The following is a 21360-nucleotide window of genomic DNA, read 5'->3' as shown; positions in this document are numbered from 1 at the left end:
ATTAAATAATGAACCACGAAAAATTAAATCTGAGCACTCTTCAGAACTTTGATAATGTAAGTCTTAAGCTAATAAATAATAATAATCTTTCCATGATACATACTTGATAATCACAATGATCCTACAAGGTAGGTGTAGCAGGTATTAAAGTTCCTATTAAGTACAGAAAGAAAGTCTTAGGGAAAGCAAAACCTATGCATATGACTGGGTTTTAAACCCATACTTGACTTCAAATCTGAGGTTTTCAGTCTTTTGCAGATAGGTCATCTTCTGCTCCCCAGGAGTGGGGCAAGCCAGATCTTAATCATTGTCCTGTGTTCTCCTTCCCTACAGCATCTATGCAGCTTCTGACTTTTGCTTTGGTTTTGTCTCTCAGCTCTAATCTGCACCCTTCCCTTGGGAACCATTATAGAATTTAACTTCCCTCTTTGTGGCCACATTTTTGGCTCTTCATTATTTTAGGGTAACTGTCCAGCCCTTACCCAACTCTGCTGCAAGACCTGAATCTATTCTTCTCCACACTTGGCAGACACGGTCTGCTCTAATGAGGTGTTCTGTCTGGCAATGAGGCCACGCACTCCGTTTACTCCAGGAGCCTCTGTTCAGAGCCGAGTGGTGGGGGCCAGAGATCTGGCTGGAGGCTGGAGATACAAGAGGGGATGGAGATTATGAAGGGGATATTCTCCAGCTGGCAGGCTGCGGGAGCCAATTTTGGTCCTCGTGGATAGAGGAATAGAGGATTGTTTTCGTGAAAAACTTTGTGAGACTCGGAGCAAAAATCAAAGCTGCTTTGGAGCCTAGTATTGTCATTCGTTCAACAAATATTTAATAAACAACTACCGTGTGCCCCACACTGTTAACAGACATTGAAGATACATCAGGGAATGAAATAGGAAAGAATTCCTGATCTCAAAGACCTTACATTCTAGTTGGATAAGCAGACAATACACATATAAACAAAAATATGCACATTTTAGTCTTTCAAACTTTGAACATGATATATATTTCTATTTAGTTATTTTATTTCTCTCAGCAGTGTTTTATAATTTTTAGTGTTCAGACCTTGACTTTTGTTATATTTAGTTCCAAGTATTTTATGTTTCTTGAAGCTATTATAAATAGAATTGTAACATTTCATTTTCTAATTGTTTACTGCCGACATATACCACACAGTTGATTTTGCATGTTAACCTTGAACTGTGCAAGCTTGTGAAATTCACCTATTTTTTCTAGTCATTTTGTGGATTTCTTAGACTTTTTTATGTAAATAATCATGGCATTTGCAAGTAGAGACAGTTTTACTTCCTCCTTTCTGATCCCTGTGTCTTTTCATTTCTTTATCTTGCCTTATTGCAAAAACTAAGATGTGTCCTGCTCAACATTAAAAAGTGCGGTGACAGTGGACATCCTTGCCTTATTCTTACTCTTGGGTGAAATAATTCAGTATTTCACTATTAATTATGATGTTATTTGTAAGTTTTTTAAAAATGTCCTTTAACAGGTTGAAGAAGTTCCTTTTATTCCTTCGTGGTTTGCAGAGAGACTTTATCATGACTAGGTATTGACTTTTGTCAGATGCACTTCTGCATTACATGGCTTTTCTTATTTATTCTGTTAATGTTATGAATTATATAAAATATAATATGAATATTATGTATAACATTATATATGAAATAGTTAATATAGAATATGTATAAGATATAATAATATTATGAATTACATAAAAATTATAGTAAAAAGTTGAAGTATACATGCTATAAGTTCTATTCCACATAGGAGTGAAATCACATGGTATTTGTCTTCTCTGACTTATTTTGCTTAGCGTTATACTCTCTAGCTCCATCTATGTTGTTACAAATGGTAAGATTTCATTCTTTTTTATGGCTCAAAAAATATTCCACATCTTTATCTATTCATCATGTGGAATTTTATTTATTTATTTATTTATTTATTTATTTATTTTTTCAACGTTTATTTATTTTTGGGACAGAGAGAGACAGAGCATGAACGGGGGAGGGGCAGAGAGAGAGGGAGACACAGAATCGGAAACAGGCTCCAGGCTCTGAGCCATCAGCCCAGAGCCCGACGCGGGGCTCGAACTCACAGACCACGAGGTTGTGACCTGGCTGAAGTCGGACGCTTAACCGACTGCGCCACCCAGGTGCCCCTCATCATGTGGAATTTAAAAAACAAAACAAAAAAGGCAAAGGAAACAGAGAGAGAGAGAGTGAGAGAGAGAGAGAGACAAACCAAGAAACAGACTCTTAACTATCCAGAACAAAGTGGTGGTTACAACAGGGGAGGTTGGGAGTGGGGGGCGATGGGTGAAGAAAGTAATGGGGATTAAGAATGCATTTGCCATGATGAGCACCAGCTAATATGAATCACTATATTGTACTAACATAATGCTGTATGTTCAATGCTGTATGTTAAAATTAAAAACTGAATAAAAAATAATAAAATAATAAATAATTTAAAGGGAAAGAGAAGAATGGGATGACTGTTTCAACAGTGGGCAAAGAAGGCCTCTCTGAAGAGATCACATTTGGATAAAGACTTAAATAGGAGCAAACTGTTCAAAAGTTTGAGGAAATATCATTCCAGGGACCAAGTGGTAGAAGATGGGTTTGACGTGATAACCAGAAGTTGACTATGTAAGGCCTTAGACACCATTGTAAAGAGTTTGGGATTTATTCTGAGTGCCTCAGGGAATCATTAGATTTTTTTTTAGCAAAAAAACAAAAAAAAAAGCACCATGAATTGATTTATGGCTTTTAAAGATCTTTCTGGGTGTCATATGGAGAATTGAATGCTAGTGTCAAAAGTGGGTGGGGAGTCAATCAGGGCTGTTTTATCAGGCCACCAGGGACACCGGCACCCTGGATTAGAAAGGTAACAGATGAGGTGGTGGAAAAGGACCTGTCTGAGATTTGCTGTTGGATTGGATCTGGGGTAAGGGGAAAGTAAAGATTCAAGGAGTCTCCTAGGGTTTGGAGCCTGAGAAGCTAGGTGCTCGGTGGTGCCACTTACTGATGGGAGAGAATATTGGGAAATAGAATAAAGAAGCCTGTTTGGCCATGTAGACACTCACCTCTTTGAGTGAATCCAAAATAAACAACCAGACACACAGTTCTGGAGCTCAGGGAAGAGGTGGGTAGAGAGAGAAAAAAAAAAAGGGAAGCCTTAAGAATATAGATAATATTTAATCCCACTGGGGTGAGGTGAGTTCACAGAGGAAAGAGAGTAAGTAGAACTGTGTGCTGGAGAATTCTAACACATGTCGAGTCAGGAGGAGGGGAGAAGTCTCAGAAAGGAGGAGGAGAAGGAGCAGCCAGTGAGGTAAGAGGAAAACAGGAGGAGGGGGGTAGCTCAGAAGCCACAAAAGGCTTTGAGAGAAAGGGAGTGGTCCACTGTGTCCAGTGCTTCTGAGATGTCAAGTGAGATACAGATCAAAAATTGACCATGGACTTTGGTAAGGTAGAAAAGAACAGTGGGAATGGAGGAGGCAACCTAAATAGGCTAGGTTGAATAACAAAGAGATTTACAGTAACTGGGTTGAATGGTTTGGAGACAGCAAGTATATACACAGTCTTTAGAAGTTTTACCTTAAAGGCGAGCAAAGAAATTACTTAGGTTTGAGATGGGAAACGGAGGTTAAAAATGGCTTGTTCAGTTTTGCTTAAACATCACAGCTATTTCTCATGTGCTCATATACTTATGGGAGTAGGTCCTACAAAGAGAGAAGCTGTCCATACAAGAAATAGGTGGGATAATCCAAAGAGCGGCAAAGCTCATGACTAATAGGGCAGGATGAGAGCCAATGGCAATCCCGGGGAACCGGACCCATTCTCCACAGAGAAGACAAAAAGAGGAAAAGCGATGAAGCAGGAAGAAGCTGGCTGAAGCAGCCCTCTCCCTCCAGATTCCATCATCAATGGCAGTGAAGAAAGAGATGGAGTGAATGACAAGGCCAGAGCAGCACTGGAATTGTGGGGAGGGAGGAGACATGATGAATTAGTAGCCCAAAGGGTAAGAGAATGAGGGGATCAGGGCATCCAGTAGAATAGCCAGGCAGCCCTAACATCTGCATATGACTTACCATAATTTGAAGTGAGGTTCATCAGCAGGGATGTGTGTTTTTCTGCTATAGAACGTTTTTCCACGTTCAGCTACTTGGGCTGAGAAGCAGATGGTGAGCAGTGTTGGGAACTAGTGTGCTGGCTCGGTGGTAGTGACATGTACAAGCTGTGTTGATTGCAGGGGTGGTCTGTGTTTTATAAGCTGAGTTCAAAAGTAATTGATAAATAGTAAAACAGTGTTAGGGTTGGTGCAGGTCTGAATGAGGTGGGAGAGACCTGTTTGGGAGTGGAGGAAGGGGCTGTCGTCACATAAATGAGCTGGAAAAACAGAATCCACTTGTCAAAGAGTAAGATGCTTCAAGCAAGAACCGGAAGATAGTTCAGCTATTGCCAATGACAAAGTCGAGGGGGGAGTCATGTGACAAGATGCTTGGATTTAGTGGAGGGAGAAAATGAGAAGGACATGGGAACGCAGGACGGAGGCCTGGATGTTGGATGGATAGGTTACCTCAATGTTCTCCTTGAAGGCTTCGCACATTGTTTCTTTCTCAGATACATGCCTGGTTCACTGCCCATTGGATGTGCTTTCTCCTAGATCCTAGCATCCCTGTTTTTCCCTCTTCCTCTCCTTTTTTTTACCCTCTGCTTTATTTTTTACATGTTTCATAGGTATTTGTTATTTGTTGCCACCCCCGTCTCCTTCATGAAGGCAAGGATTTTATCTGCTTTGGTTCACAGCTGTAGCTTCAGCCTAGAGGGAACGTGGGTGGGTCTGGATGAGAAGCCCTTAGGACATGTATCTTGTCCCCTAGTCTGCTAATCCTTGGGGTGAAAATAACAACCAGCACTTGAGAGGGCCACCTGGGAGGTGGTTTTCTCAGGGGAGTAACAGCAACGAGAGAACGGGGACACACAGACAGAGATGGGGTGATGGGTGTAGATTTTTTTCTTTTTCCTTTTTTTGGAATACAGAGAAGAGTGAAAGGGACCAGGAAGGGAGTGTGAGATCAGGCCAAGCAAGTGATGTGCTGGACAATTTGGGGATGTGTCCAGGGGACCAGGGATGGTCAGACAGGCTTGCCAATGTGACAGGGACTGAGGTAACAAGGCATGGAAGGCATAATAGGATCAGTGCTGGGACCTTACAGGAGAAGGTAAGCTATCGATTTTCATTATGGACTCCCTTTACGGATTAGCCTTGAGAATAGTTAGCTAGGGGGAGCAGATTGTAATGGTCTTCCCAAGAGCCCATACATTTCTGGTGGCTTCCTTAAATACTCTGGTGGGTCACATCATGAGATGTCTCTCCCACCTCTGCACAGAAGCCCGCACCCCAAGTCTTCGCAGTTTGGAGAGGATTGGGTCACTCTGCCCTGCATGGACCTTGGTATCCTTGCGATAAGCACGTGGGACAGGGGTAACTGTAGGAAACCTTTCAGCAGATTCCAGATTCCACGTGGCACAGCAGACTGATGAGAGCCAGAGCGGAAGAGGGTTCCCCAAAATGACCTCCATTCCTGCATCAGAAGATGTGGGCTGGAGAGTTGCCCAAGTCACTGTAATTTGGGCTTAAGTATGAAGAACCCCCAGGTAGAGGGTCACAGGTAGAGGAGGCCAGGTCACAGGCAGAGGAGGCCAGTGGCCAAAGAAATCACATGCAACAGTTTCCATATCTAGCTTCTTTGCCACACCTTTCCCTAATAACTCACTTCTTGCTCCCTCTCTTAAAAAAAATAATAAAGAAAAATCTGCCTTTTTAAAAAGCTTCCCTAGAGCAGAGGTGGTTCTTAAGGACTCACTTTTGAAAGGACATCTCAGTCTGCAGAGCCCTCCAGAGTTGAGATGTCAATAGAGAAAGTTAGAAAGTGGAGAGCCGCGGGCTGCCACACAGCACCGTGAAAGTTCTGCACCAGGACACCCAGAACAAAGATCACCATTTACTAATTTGAACAAAGGCACCTTATGGGCAAATGGCAGTCCTGGGTCGATAAACTTGAAAGCAAAACCAGAGCATATGTCCACGAGAAAACAAGAGTGCTCTTCATCCGTACGAAGTAGGAAGGCAGAGACCTCATTTATGGGATGAGAGAGAATCAGGTGAAAGGTGGAGAGAGACACAGGTATTTGAGTGGTTCTAAGGAGTCTTAGAACACAGCCCTTCTAGCAAGACTTCTCCAAAAAGGCAATTTACAATATTTTATCTTCAATTCTGCATGGAGGGGAGGGAGGGTCTTGCAGCGTCTCTTTTAGCTCTCAGAATATATTTGCTTGTGTTTTCTTTCCCTTTCCAGGGGTTAGGGTTCTCGTCTAACTGATCTTTGCATTCCCAGGACTTGGCCAAGGCTGGACACTCAGAATATGTTCGTTGAGCAAAACTGTATGACATGCTATAGGTCATAATGTGAAGTTTCAGTTCTAAGAGAATCCTGAACTCAAGATTTTAATATTACAAAATCAGAATGGGTACTAAAAATAACTCGCTTTTATTGAGAGAGCTGTATGAACTCTATGATTTAATCCTCACAGCATAGTCTGTAAGGTGGGTATTGTTATTACTTCCCTTTTGCAAAGAAGAAGAAAAAGGAGGAGGAGGAGGAGGAAGTAGAAGAAATACATACATAGTGTTTAATATGTGACAGGCATTGCTCTAAGCACTTTTACTTATATAAACTAATTAAACCCTACTAATAAAACTTTGTGGAAGCTACTGTCACCATCTTCATGGTACTGATAGCAAAACTAAGCTGTGGTAGCACATTTAGTAGGTAACAGAGCTTGGAAACCTCCTGGGCTCCAGGGTACATGTGATTAACCAATATCATCCCCAAATATATCCCCAAATTCCCTATCTAAAATAAAAACATTCCAAGACGTTCCAAAGCATCCGTACCGATCTCATCCAAATATCAATATTATTCTGAACTCCGAATCCAAAAGATTCTTTCTTCTTAGGAGAGGGGAGAGTAACAGGTAACGGGAACACGTTAATGGGAGGGAAAAAAAATCAAGAGTTTAGAACTGTTATTTCAAAGCCTGCCAGCACCCTTTCAACGATCCATGTGCCACCCTCACAGTAAGTGGCTCAAGTATAGATTTCCCATTTGGTCATTAACACCCATTATCTCACTCCCCCCACAGACTTGCCAAATTTACTTTTAACTGCTCTCAGCACTGAGACAGAGGGGGGCAGGATAATGAGTCTCCACAATGTATAATTATTATAAATGAGCAGAGATAAACTACACCTGTCAAAATAAATGATCAGCATCCTAAAACTGCTGGTTTCTCCATTCACTGTTTTGTAAACTGAGAGTTACCTGCCCTTGCTAATTTCTCCTACTGCTGTTGCCAGGACTTTTTTTTTCTCCTAATTTGAGCCCCTAGAGTTAGCTCAGAAGGTGCTTGTCACCCCTAAATTCTTCTGAGGATAAGAGAAAAGCTCGAAGTAAATTGTTCCACAGGAAATGAATTACTACATAACTAGAGCTCCCTGAAAGGATGTCAGACATGGGCTGGCTCATTGTGACTCCGTCTATCAATGTTCAGTTTTTCAATAATACCCCATTTTTGTTCTTTTCCTAAGGTTCTGCCAAAGTGACAAAAAAGACAATGGAAACACAGTATAAAAGTCAAGCTAATTTTAAGTATAACTGCATTTGAGGAATGTTCAGCCAACGGTATTTAGGATGCAGAAACACATATTTCCATGATCTCTGAAGTGCAAACCCAACTAACAAGACTCCTGACTGGTCTATACCAATGTAAAATAGTTGTCTATGTGGTTTTTAATGATAGTACGCTTACATCTTTTTCCTGCAAAATATTTTCCTTACTATCTTGGGTGTATTGGGATTCTCAGAATGTGAACAACAGAAATAAGGAAGGGAGCTTTATTAGAAGGACAATGAAGTCACTTGGCAAATCAGAGAGAGAACTGAATGACTATCGGACAGGAAGCAGAGCAACTCTGAGCATGTCAGGAATATGGACGAAGTACTTCCTAGGGAGACCAAATCAGATTAATTCTAGCACCACCCATCCCATTGAAAGAAGATCTGATTGACCTTGATAGCACCACCCATTCCATTGAAAGAAGATCTGATTGACCTTGATAGAGCCATGTGTCCAGCTGCAAGGGTGGATGAGCAAGACATTGTGAAAAGTGAGCCTATAACCAGAAGAAGGGAAAATAAAAACAAAACAAAAACAGATGGAACTCCTATCCTGTGTTTGGTTTGTTACTCCATACAGGAAACTCTCAGCTTTCCAAAATGTAGTCCCTGTTCTGATTCTCTGGTCCGAGATACAAATCTGTTTCTCTTTGAGTTCTCAGGTAACAAGAAGCTCTAAGAAATGACAGGGCCAGTGGTGGTCAGTACATGAGACTTTTCAGACAACTCCGAGTCCACAGATTTGCTCTTTGTTGTACAGGTAGGGAGATTAAGAGTGTCAGGAGAATAAAGACTGGGTAGCTGGTCTCTATTTACCAAACACCCCAATTACACTTCTTAAAAGTCTCTCTCACATACCCTCAATCCACTGCTGATCCTGTGGTTAGCTTTACCCTGGGGATGAATACATGCAAGGATGATATTCCAAGCCTATAATAACCTGCATCAGCACAGCCTCCCCTACCCCCCTGGAACAGATCCAGACCCTGCCGTAGTGGGAATAACCCCTTCAATTGCTGGATCATGGGAGGTCCATAGGCAGATATATTCCAGCACCAATCAGAAGCTTCCCTCTCCTCCCAGGTGAGGGTCCACCCAGCCTCAAGGACCCTGCCCTCTTTCCCACGGCTGTAGCCTCTTGAGGTGCACCTGCAACCTGGGAGCATTCTGAGAGCTCTAGTCAGAGACTTGGTGTCAAGCCATTTTGCTGGACATCTGAATCTGAGTTTCTTCTGTTGGATATCTGGGTTCCAGTCCTATTTTGAAGCTATGGTCCCCACGGAGTGACCTGAAATTGAGTACAACAGCCACCCTTTGTCCCTTGTAACCAGCTTCTGTTCTAATAATATGCTTAGTATCTCATTCCCAACCCATGACTGGGGCATGGCCTGCTATGGACCATGTCCCTTTCCATTCATCCATTTTTCCATTCATGAACATTCCTTAGGGATTCTGAGATTAAATAAACACCATCTTTGCCCTTGAAGAACAAAGAGGGCCCCACCTTGCACCAGGGGACTGACTACAAGCTCTTGGACTTCTTAGAAAGCAACAGCCTACTTGGACATCTGGGTATTGCTGCATCTAAAATTGCTGAAGCTACACTCCATCTATTCGTTGGGAAATCTGACTACTGGTCACTGTGGGCTGGAGAACTTGGATATTAGGACCAGTCCTTGCTTCAGCGTCAGGAGCTTCTCCACCCCTCCCACTCCCCACGCCTGCCAAATGAAATCAATTTAGCTCTCTGAACCCCCTCTCACCTTCCTTGGTCTTACTAAGTAACCGGGCACATCTAGTCACACCCCCACATATAGCACCCTTGAACTCTCTCTAAATTCATGCTCCATTGTCATCATGGGAACTCTTGTGTTTTCCCTGTTCCTTGGGAACTTTGAGGCTAAGGACTGTATTGGTAGGCACAAACTGTGAATGTTCAGCTTTTCCCAAAGACTCTGCTTTAATATAAAAAGTATGATATTAGCTTAGAGATGTCACCATAAAAAATCATCACCAAAAATAGGTTATTAATTCAGAAGATGCCTGATTTTGAGATGTCCTACTTTGTTACCCTAAATTTCAGACTTTGCTATATCTATGTCTGGCTCTGCTGCAAAGCTATCCCAGTGTTTACAGAATACAGAAAATTGGAAGAATTGGCCAAAATATATTCAAGGGTGTATTTGTCCTTCAGGAGAAAGTAACCCCCTAAAAAGCAAATGTAACTTGTGGGTATCAGGCAAATTTTGGGTTTTATTCCAAAGGCAACCAGGACACATAACTGGGAAGGCACTAGATTGTCTACCTCAGTGTGTTCTGTAGCAAAGGCAAACCTGCAGAGGGGAGTGGGCAATGCTGGGTTGGCTGCATCTTGTGAATGCATTTGGTTAGTGTCCAAAGATGTGAAGAAAAAGCATTTGTAGGAGCAAGGGGACATTGGCATTCAGTCCTGCAAGGGTCTATCTCCTTGATTCATTAACCTGGACCTTCAATACCCAGTGTCACCTGTTTCTGCCCCCTCTTCCCCACTCCACCCCCCAGCCCCCCACCAGGTACACTCAGCACAGAGCATTCCAACCAGGTTCCAATTGCCTAGACTTCCAACTCTGTCACTCTTTTTCCTGTTGATGGCCATGGTTCATCTTGAAGGCCTAGTGTTCAGTCTCTCTTTCCAAACTATGACCTTGACTGACATTCAGAAGCCATCTCCAGTTATTTTGCTCTGGATTCTCTGAGTAACTGTGCATCCCAATTTGTTGTGTTCACTGGGCACTAGAATGGTGCCTCCTAGAAAGAGGATTGATAGTCAAGCATAGTCATTCTCTAAAATGAGCTAACATCTATCTTTCCCAAAAAGAATGGCAATGGCATCAGGCCATTCCCTTCAAAAGAAGCTATGAAGTCTATTGCCTTGGTTTCCATCTGACATTTCATGAGGGTTTGTGTGAAAAACAACAACAACAACCAACAATAGCAACTGCAAAAACCTGATTTGCTGCCTAACTGGTGAATTTGGAAGGTAAGTGGACATTGCAGCTTACCTTTGGTTAGAGCAGCAGGGCCTCCCAGCTGGGTCTTTTGGCCCAATTCCTGGCTGTGTAAGCCAGCTCTACAAAAGATATTTGCTGCTTTTGGCTATTTGGTACATTGTAATAATTAGTTGGCGGTTTATGTGATTGATAATGGAGCTTTTAAAACAGATTTTCTCCCCCAGCCCCTTGTAAAAAATTCAGGGCTTAATTGTTCTTTCAGAGTGCTATTGGAAGAATTGGGGTTGGGTGTGGAACTCAAAACAAAACTGATGCCTGCGTGAGAGCTTTTCTGAAAACATTCCACCATGCACCTGCTTGCAAGGCAATGGAATTTTGAGAGAAGAATGTTCGAAAAGGAAAAGTGACTCTAGATTCAGTGTGCTCTTGGACTTAGTTGTTTTTCAAAGCAAAGAAGTAAAAGTGGCTTTTGGTTCCTTCTTTAGAAAATGTAAACATGCTGTATCTCAGTCTCACCATGTAAAGCTCTATCAAAGTATGTTTTAGTAGCAAGAACTCTGGACTCTGAATTCTAGACCTGATTGCCCCTAAGACATCATGTGACATAAGATGTGTATTCATTTACTCATTCACAATTATCTATTGAGCACCTACTGTGAGCCAGACTCTACTGGGCACCAAGAATACTTCAGCAAGTACAGTGGACACCATCCCTACTGGTAAGAGGTCACATAAAATGAGAATTGGATCCAGCAAGACAGAAGCCAATGGGGACCTTAGCAAGCGCCACTTTCCATGAAGTAACAACGTCAGAAGCTTTACTGGGAGGTGGGGAAGGATGGTGTTGAAGAGTGGCTGGTGGGACATGAACTGCACAGCAAGGGCCCAACACATGTTTCCAAACTCTCAAGAAGGCAAAACGATTTGAATTGCTCACTTTTAGAGAAGAGATGTGAAGCGTAGGTCAATCCCCCCCACCCCAAATACAGCAATCAGATGATGCCAAAATTAACAGCTTGATGGGAAATTTCTCTCAATGGAGTTTAAATTCAGGATGATATAGATTACATTCTCCTGGAACAGAATGATTGTCATCCTAACGAGGCTTAACAAAGGAAGATTTTCTCTCCAATGTCTATGCTTTGGCCCTCAGATACCACCGATTCTACAATGGCCTTTGGCAACTCTAACATGAGTTCAGACCAAGGGGTGGGCTCTTAAACACAATTTTGTGTGGAGTAGATGCTCCCAGGGCTGAGGATTAACCGTTTAAAAATTATGTGGATGTGTTTGGGAAAATCTTATGAGTACTATTGATAAAATCTTCCCTTGACTCTCAAGCTACTGCTCTATTTATCTCTTTCTTAACAGCAAAACGTCTCAAAACACATGATACAAAGCACCCAGAACAGTACCTGGAACATAGCAGACATATATATGTATTTTTTGGTTTTGTTAGTATTATTTTTGTTTCCGTGATTTAATCCCCCTGTATCTCTAGTTAGGACTTCGGTGATGGGTGTCCACATATCACTGGTAATTTTGAGTACCAGGCAGGTGTTCACAGGCAGCTACTAAACAGAAACATTTTTATACACAGTAAAATTTGAAGAACCATAAAGTTGATCATTACAGCTCAATTTTGGTGGGGGGAAGAGGGGCATGAGTGAATGGTTCTCGAGATACATGTGTTGGGATGCATTCAGCTTCAAGTAACAGATAACATTGACTCAACCAATCTAAACAGTGAGGACATTTAAAATGTTCAAATTGCAAGGATTCTAAGATTAGGTGGTTTCATCATTAATTAAGTCAAGATGCAGTGACATTAAGGACCCACAGTTCTTCTAGTTTTCAACTGTGCCATGGTGCTAGCTTTGTCTTTGGTGAGATCATGGTCACGGGATATGGCTGCCACCATTTAAGCATTACAATGCGAACACAGTGATGTGCAAAGGAAGGAAAGTGACCACTGTGTCCCTTTTTATCAGTGATGAAACCCACCTCCCAAACCTTCAGCATACTCCTCACATCTCGTTGGCCAGAACTACTTTAAGTCATATCTCTAAACCAACTTCTGGCAAGAGGACTGTGGCTCAGTGGTAGATATAGACTAATTAGGATCTGCCCCTGGAGTTGGGGCTTTGCCTGCAAGAAAGAAGGGAGGATGACTTTGTCAGTAGGCACTGTGCACCATCTCAGAATTACTGCAGGACCATCTTTGAGCAACTCCCAGAATGGTTGCTTTGCATTAGGGAATCAAAGAATAATCAGGCCTCCCAGGGTTCCCTTTCAGCAGAAGGGTACACAGAGTAGTCTAGGAGTGTTTTATAAATAAATGTTTAATAAAAAGCTACTGTTCTGGGCTAGGGGGTGATAAGGGAGCAGGCTTGGAAACAGCCTCAGGCTATTTCCTGTGGACAAGCCTTTATGGCCATTGACCAAAAGCTTTCCGTAGACAATGGATACTCCATTAAGACCCTTAATGACCTTAAGACCCCTTGGCTGGAAGAGTCAGTTATACTACAAATGTATTGAGGTTGGACAGTGTGATATTGTGATTTACAAAAAGAAATATATGATCTTTGACCCTGTTTCTGGCACAGAGCTCCTAAAAGTCTTGGAATTGCCCAAGAGATTACTGAAGTGTTTTTTGATGTGTTAAATACATGACTTTGGGGACTTACCTAAGGATGGTGCTAGTTGCCAGGAGAACCAATCACCTGGTTAGAGGGCTATAACTTTGAGACCAATGTGCTACTCCCACCCCAAAACCTCCAGGGAGGGCAGAGGAGCTGGAGACTGAACCTATAACCAATGGCTAGTGATTTCACCAATCATGCCTATGTAATAAGCCTTCATCAAAACCCAAAAGCTACATGTTTGGAGAGTTTCAGGTTTGGCAAAGAAGTGGAGATTCCAGTGGTAGTGGTGTGACCAGGGAGCATGGAAGTTCCAAGCCTGTTCCCCACACCTGGTCCTATGTATTTCTTCCCTCTGGCTGTTCCTAAGTTGTATCTTTTCACAGTAAACCAGTGATCTAGAAAGTAAACTCTTTCTCTGAGTCCTGTGAGCCACTGAAGAAAATTAATCAAACACAAAGAGGGTTCATGGGGATCTCTGATCTGTATCAGGTTGGTCAGAAGCACAGAAGACAACCTGAACTTGCAACTGGCTTCTGAAATGTAAGTGGGGAGAGGGGCAATCTTGTCAGACTGAGCCCTTCACGTCAGATTTGATGTTGTCCCTGGATAGACTGTGTTGCAATTGAGTTGAGTTCTCAGAAACCTCAGGCACCACTCTCCCCCTCTGCTCCCCAGTTGAAACTGGGTGTAGGAATCCAAAGCAAGCAGTAAAACATTCAAGTCTTTCGTGAAAAATAAACCCCAAACAAATGAGACTGTTACCCAACACTGGGTTTGCCTCTTGGTGGGTGTCAAGCCACAATGCATTTGCAACAAATGAAGGAGAACATCAGGCACATTCCCCAAAGTAGTGTCTCCCCCAACAACAAAACTGGGGAGGTTTGAAGCTAACGGCACACACATTCACAAAGGGGCTCATGCAGTGGGGAATTCGGCATGGAAGTGAGGCAAAAGTCGTCTTAAGGAAACAGATTCTAGGTCTTAGTTGATGGAAGAAGTCACCAGGGCTGGCAAGGGTGAGTATCATCGATTCTCTTGCTCCACTTGGCCCACTATTTGATTGCTCACAGGGGTTTCAATCTTGCAAAGACAACTCAGGAATCTCCATCTTCAGGTCAAGTCTTTACGTTTGAATCAGCACTGGGAGTTTTACCACTGATGTATTGCCCCTGATGTGATTGGATTATCTCCTGCCCTGACAGTGGCAGTTTGTCCTTATACTCGTACCTCGCTTAAAATCACAACCACATAGGTCTGTCCTTCTGCAATTCATCATATCCCAGGAAGTTCAGTAAGGAATGTGCTTTGGGCAAGTAGTGCTGGTCAGGGACAGATGGCAAGATGGCGGGGCACCTTCAATGACGTCTCTTATGTCGAGAAAGCTACTACTTTTTCTGGAGACTCCTAACCTTTACTGCTTGCAAAATCACCTCAACAGTGAGGCCCCCTGCTTTTCTTCTCCCTAACTGATCCCCTGGGAAGTGGAGTGGGAAGAGATTGCATGGGGAAGGAGACAGGATAAATAGTGAAGGCTTTTCCAAGATGCAGAAAGGACTAGAAGAGAGAATGGGAAAGCTAGAGACATAACTGAAAATCTGTGTGATGCTTTTAAGAACCCAAGAAAGGATGAATTTCCTGCTCAGAGCAACTCTGCAAATGTACAATAGTAGCATGCCTGTTGGCAGCTAGACTCTAGTTTTTTTAGGGAGCTTATCACTGGATTAGGCACTTGGCTCAACATCGATTTCTCCATGAATGATCACTAAAGTTTTTAAGTCTGGTTTTATTCACAGAATTTAAGTAGTATCTCTCCCTTAAACAAGGATTTTTTTTATACCTTTAGGCCAATCACTATTTTTCTGAGTTAGTTTTCATAAATTAACTAATTAAGCAACTATGCTCACATCTTTAACACAGAAAATAAGACGTAATGTGATTTTTTTACATTTATTTATTTTGAGAAAGAGAGAGTGCACATGAGTGGGGGAGGGGAGAGAAAGAGGGCAAGAATCCCAACCGGGCTCCACGCTGTCAGCACAGAGCCTGACTCAGGGCTTGATCACATAATGATGCGGCATCCCATATGTAATGTGATTTAAAAAAACCAAACCAAACCAAACCATTGTTACTCTTTAGTGTCATAATCCAAATGATTTAAACAAAGTTGGGGGTGGGGGGATGCCTGGGTGGCTCAGTTGGTTAAGCCTCCGATTCCTGATATCAGCTCAGGTCATGATCTCACATATGGGCCCTGGGCCCTGCGTCAGGCTCCGTGCTGAGTGTGGAGACTGCTTGGGTCCTCTCTCTCTCTCTCTCTCTCTCTCTCTCTCTCTCTGCCCCTCCCCTACTTGTGTTCTCTCTCTCACAAAGAAAGAAAGAAAGAAAGAAAGAAAGAAAGAAAGAAAGAAAGAAGAAAATAAATTTTTAATGATTTTTAAAATTTTAAGTAGAATTTCTGGATGTTAGAGCTAAAGGCAGATCAGTTCACACCATCCAACCAAAAATCTCTAATCAAAATATCAAGGATATCAGTAGCAATTTCTGGTTAGTCCCGAAATCTCAGGTTTCACTAGGGAGAATGACCGTGTAATTTTGCTAATATCACACACTGACAGGGAGGAGCAAGAAAGCTTCTAGACAGAAACAACCACAATGTCTAAGTAAATGAAGGGATTATTCCAGAACAGACTAAATACAATAGTACTTGATTAAAAGACCCTCAGAGGATTTTTGATATCAATTAATGAAATCATAAAAGTTGTTAGAACAACAGTCACTACCATTTATTGGTCATCTCATGTGTCAAGCATCCTGCTGTGTGTGAGCACTTACAACCAGGCAGGGTGTAGGCTGCAAACAACAGAAACCATTTCTGGTTAAGATAAGCAGAAATGGATATTTTCGGAAGGAACCAAAGTGGTCTATAGTGGAATTGAGAAGGTTGGTGAGGCAGGGAAACTGAAAGGACTCCATTTTATTTTTTTTTATTTATTTTGTTTTTATTTTATTTTATTTTATTTTATTTTATTTTATTTTATTTTATTTTATTTATTTGAAAGGACTCCATTTTAGAAAGACTCCATGTTTGCTATTTCTCTGCTACACCTTATTTATTTCTGTTCTGTATTTCACCTGGCATCTGAGTAAACCAAAGAAGCAATGTTCCCACTCCAAGGGGAGGCAGGAAAGCTAATCATTCTCCGAGTTTCGTCCTAGGCCCCCGTACACCTGATAATGTCTAAGAAGAATTGGATCCTTAGCATGTTCTGGGACATTAGTTTCAAACAAACCTCAGTCAACACTGGCATCAATACTGCCTACTTTCCGTGATTTACGGTGTAATATCTGTTGTCCACCTGACACTTGTCTTTGATGGGACCCTATCCTACCTTGGATTCTTGGAGGAACGCGTACCTTGGACCTCTTTCCAATATAAACCCCTGACCCCAAATGATGGGGAGACTTACCTTTCCTTTCCGAGTCTCCCAGACACTCTGCCTGCTGTGCTCTCTCACTTATGCTATTTGATAAACTCTGCTCTCACTTCCTCTTTCCTCACGTTTGATTTCTATCCTCCACGAAGCCAAGGATCCCCTTGGCTGGTCCTGTCAGACCCCCTCTGGGTCCTTGGATTCAGCCCATTTACGCCACGGGTGAATTCAAACTAAAAACTGGTAGGAAAGAAAGGGGACAAGGGAGCTGAGGCCGCAGGCAAGTACGCATTTCAGAGTGAGTCCGACAACTTAATATCTAAACAACTGCATCTGCCTCCTTTGAACTCTGAAGCTTCTATTTGGTCAACCAGGATCAGGTGGCCACATCTTAGCTGCCAGAGGGAGGAAACACCTGCTCCTATCAGTTTCCTTATTGGGGGTGGGGCCGTATCCAACCAAGGTCCTTATAATGAGGAATTTCACCTCAATAGGAAGGATATTCAGGTTCCAGGCAACCACAAAGTATAAGATAAAAGATATGATAAAAAGATCTCCTTGAAGTCTGCCCCTTCTAGCACCCAGTAACTTCAGAACACTTCTTCCTACGTAAAAAAAAAAAAAAAAAAAAAAAAAAAAAGACTGCTTCTCACTAAAATAGTACCAATTCAACTATTCCTCATACAACTGAGAATGGTCTATGAATGTTCTACTCAAAGCCCTGTTCATGGCAAGGCCACTCCAGCCCTATTCTACAAGACTGCCCATAAGTATCACCACAGGGTATGTTAAAAAAAGAAAGAAACCCAAATTGGAGTCATTTGCTCCCCTCCCCAAGCCAGCAAACCAAGACTTAATGACAGTTTCAACCTATTCTAGGAATGTGACCTTTTAACTGTCAACCTGAAATTTCCAGATCAGCATTAGTGAGGTAATCCGTGTGATAAAAACCCTGATTTTGCTCCTCTCCAAAAAAAAAAAAAAAAAAAAAAAAAAAAAAAAAAAAAAAGCCCTGCCTGAAACAATCCTTTCTTTTGTTTTGCTAATAATGTCTTTGTCCTGCCTATTAAAAACACAAACAAACAAACAAACAAAAAAACCTGCCTATAAAAACCTTCCATTTTGTGCAGCTCCTCAGAGCATCCTGCTACTTGTTACTTGGGGTGCAGCTGGATTCACGGGTCGCTTAATAAAGCCAATTAGAACTTCAAATTTACTCAATTAAATTTTGTTTTTAACAGGCACGATTCTGGCTTAGGCACACAGTGAGGACCCACCATATGCCAAACTCAAATTGTTTCCTCCTCAGCCACTGGAAAATCCCATGATTTCATAGATGTGGGGCCTAGATGAGTAGCAAAGTAAAAGGGGTAAGTACACCTGGAGTTTGGGCAGTGTTACTGTAATGCATTTGTGCTTTCAAGACCACGGGGGGCTTGTCTTTGCGCCTGCGCGCCCGCGTGGGTTTCGGCCAACCACCCAAACTATCCGTTAGAACTAATTCCAGTTGTTTGAGCTAACACACTGAATTCAGCATCTCCAGCATGTAAACCCATATCAAAATTTTGTGACTCATCCTTTACCCCCAAGGCTTAACTTTTAAGTTGACTTCCAGCTCAAGGAATACTGGGACCTGAGTATTCATAGGTATGGAGGTCAGGCAGAGAAGTAACTGTGTCTTCAAAGAGAATGCCTTTAGGCCTTCCAGCGAGAGAAAACAGCCTCAACACACGTGGGTAGAGAGGGCTGCTTTTCCTGCGGTTTAGTGGGAGAATTACTGAGGGTTGGGAGTTCCCATGCTCTAAATTCTCTCACATATCCCCCCTTCTAACTCTTGAGGGCCCGCTCTTAACAATTACCTACCTTACACAAAAGACACTTGGTGGGACTGAATTCAACAGGCATTGCTTTGGTAATCCACGGGATCAAAATTCGCTTTTGATTTTCAGCTGCAATAGATAACATTATTTAGCTGCAGTCGTTCAAAGTCCTCCATTTTTGAGTTTTGAGCCCAAATGGGAAGATTTGAAGACGTCATTCTATTTCTTTGTTACCACCCATCGTCCACGAATCCCTCATGCTCTCGTAAATACAAAATTTGACGTGTTCTCACATTAATTGTTCAACATTTCCTTCGAGATGTTTTCTCTTCCATACTGTTAGCTTTTAAGCTTCTTGGCCTATTTCCGCCCCCTCACTGCTAACTGGTGTGATTTCATTGCTTAGCTTGAAGCTATGGGCCCTTCTACTTCTGATGAAAGGAATCTCAAGAAAAATAAGGAGATAATGTTCACCTTTCTGCTTCAGCAATAGAAAAGCAGATTTGATTTTGTACAGGGATGCTGTATGTGCAAATGTATTTTCTTAACAGAGGAGTCCTTACAACTCTCAGACTCAAGATGGCCTCAGCAGGTTGGGTGTTACCTTTTACTTCTAAAGCTGCTGCAATTGTCTTTGTTACTTTTAATGATTTGCTGCCTGAATATAATATATAGAGCGGCATCCTCACAAAGGCTACAAATACTTGTGAAGTTTCTTTGATAAACCAAAAGTCTTCTCGGTACTTCTTTCTTTATCCTACATGCATGGATGCTAAAAAATTAATAAATAAAGCTTTGACTCTGTTGGAGTTCTTACTGAAACAAAGTATCTCAGATGATTTCAATAAAAGCCTGTTATTTGCCCTGTAGCGGCGAGGAACACTCACTGGTCCTTCAATGGGCACAGGATTCGAGGTGAGCCAATGCACTGATTTAATTAATTAAATGACTGTAACATTGTAATGTATGGCATATATATATTTGGTATTCACCCGTTTAGGTCACAGAGGTCCTAAAACCCCTGGAATTTCCTGAGTGCTGAGAGAAAGCAAGGTGTCCTTTGTTATGTTAATGAGGTGACCCTTGGATTGCACTTAGAAATGCCATTGGAACTTACAGGGAAGGGGAGAGGGGCTGGAGGGTGAATCCTTTGCCAACGGCCAATGATTTAATCAATTGTGCCTTTATAGTGACACCTCTATAAAAATCCAAAAAGATGGAGTTCAGTGAATGAGCACCTGGACGTATGGGGAGAGCAGCGCCCCTGGAGAGGCCATGGAAACTTCATGCCCTTTTCCCAGACCTCACCCTCTGTATCTCTTGCATGTGACTGTTCCTGAGTGTTATATCCTTTGATAATAAACTGATGATCAAGTGGGTGAAGTGTTTCTCTAAGTTGTGTGAGCCAGTCTAGCAAATTAATCAAACCTGAGGAGGAGGTCCTAGAACCTCATTTACAGTTGGTCAGAAGCACAGGTAACAATGGGAGCCTGTGATGGGCATCTGAAGTGGGGGAGGGGCAGTCTTGTGGGACCCAGTCCCTAACCTTGTGGGGACATCCATTTAGTGTCAGAGACTTGCTGGGTGGTGTGGGGGAGCCAAGTGTAGGGGCCAAGGGCACGCTGTCCCTAAATACACCACTTCAGCCATATTGATTACGTTAAATTAAAAGTTACTCAAGAAACGGCCAGTGAAAGAAGAATACTCTGACCTTCCTTTGCCCCCCTGAAAGCTGGAAATAAATCTCCCACGTGAGAGGTACCCTCCTGTGCCAGGAGGTAAAGAGACATCCCAATCACCAAAGAGAGACCATTTAGAGTCAAAGGCTGTATAAATAAACCTTGTTACTTTTTACTAATTTACTGCCCCAGCCCAAATGCTGTTTAGAATTCCTTACTAATTGAAACTCCCAAATGTAAGTTTACTTTGTCCATCAGTTCCTCACAAATTTGCTGTCTCTTCGTCTAAAAAGTATAAAGACAACCTGCCTTGGTCATTTTTTTAGGTCATAATTTCATTATGGGGCCTCTGTGCACATGTAAGTAAACTTTTTTCTCCCTTCTGTTAATCTGTCTCATTTCAATTTAATCCTTAAACCAGCTAGAAGACCTAGAAGGATAGAATACAATTTTTCCTCTCCAACACCCTCACATGTTGGAATCAGGTCCAGGAACCTATAAAACTACCATATACCATAATCTGCCACATTGCTACAGCCCCGATTAGTCCAAAAACAATCACAGATTATTCCCTTTTCTCTTTGGTCTACTGTTGTCCACCACCTACTCCCTACTCCCAGTTTCTATACCAACGAGTATTGCAAACATTAGAGAAATTATTTTACTGGAAGGTTATGACAAAGCTTGTAGAACTGAAGGAAATGACGGAAAAGCAGGCTCAAAACAAATGTGGAGATTAAAGGAAGCCACCATAATCGAGTCTATGTCTTAGAAAGAATCGGGTTAGGATGCCACTCTGGGTACCGTCACCCCTGGAAAGCCACTGAAGCAGCCCCCAATTTTCAATTCTGCCACGGTCACCAGGAGCAATCTCCAACTGACCTGGGTGTCTGCTTTGCTCTCTCAGATGGCAAAGTCCTGACGGGGACATTTAGTTAGCTCAGCCTTGATCATACGCCCTTGCCTTAGCTGCCAGAGAGTATTGAGAGGGAATATCTTCCCTGTGATAGATACTTGGATATTTCTCGTGTTTTCTGTCTGCCTA

The sequence above is a fragment of the Acinonyx jubatus genome, chromosome B4, assembly GCF_027475565.1.
Source record: "Acinonyx jubatus isolate Ajub_Pintada_27869175 chromosome B4, VMU_Ajub_asm_v1.0, whole genome shotgun sequence".
Classification (NCBI taxonomy): domain Eukaryota; kingdom Metazoa; phylum Chordata; class Mammalia; order Carnivora; family Felidae; genus Acinonyx; species Acinonyx jubatus.
This window is presented reverse-complemented; position numbering follows the sequence as displayed.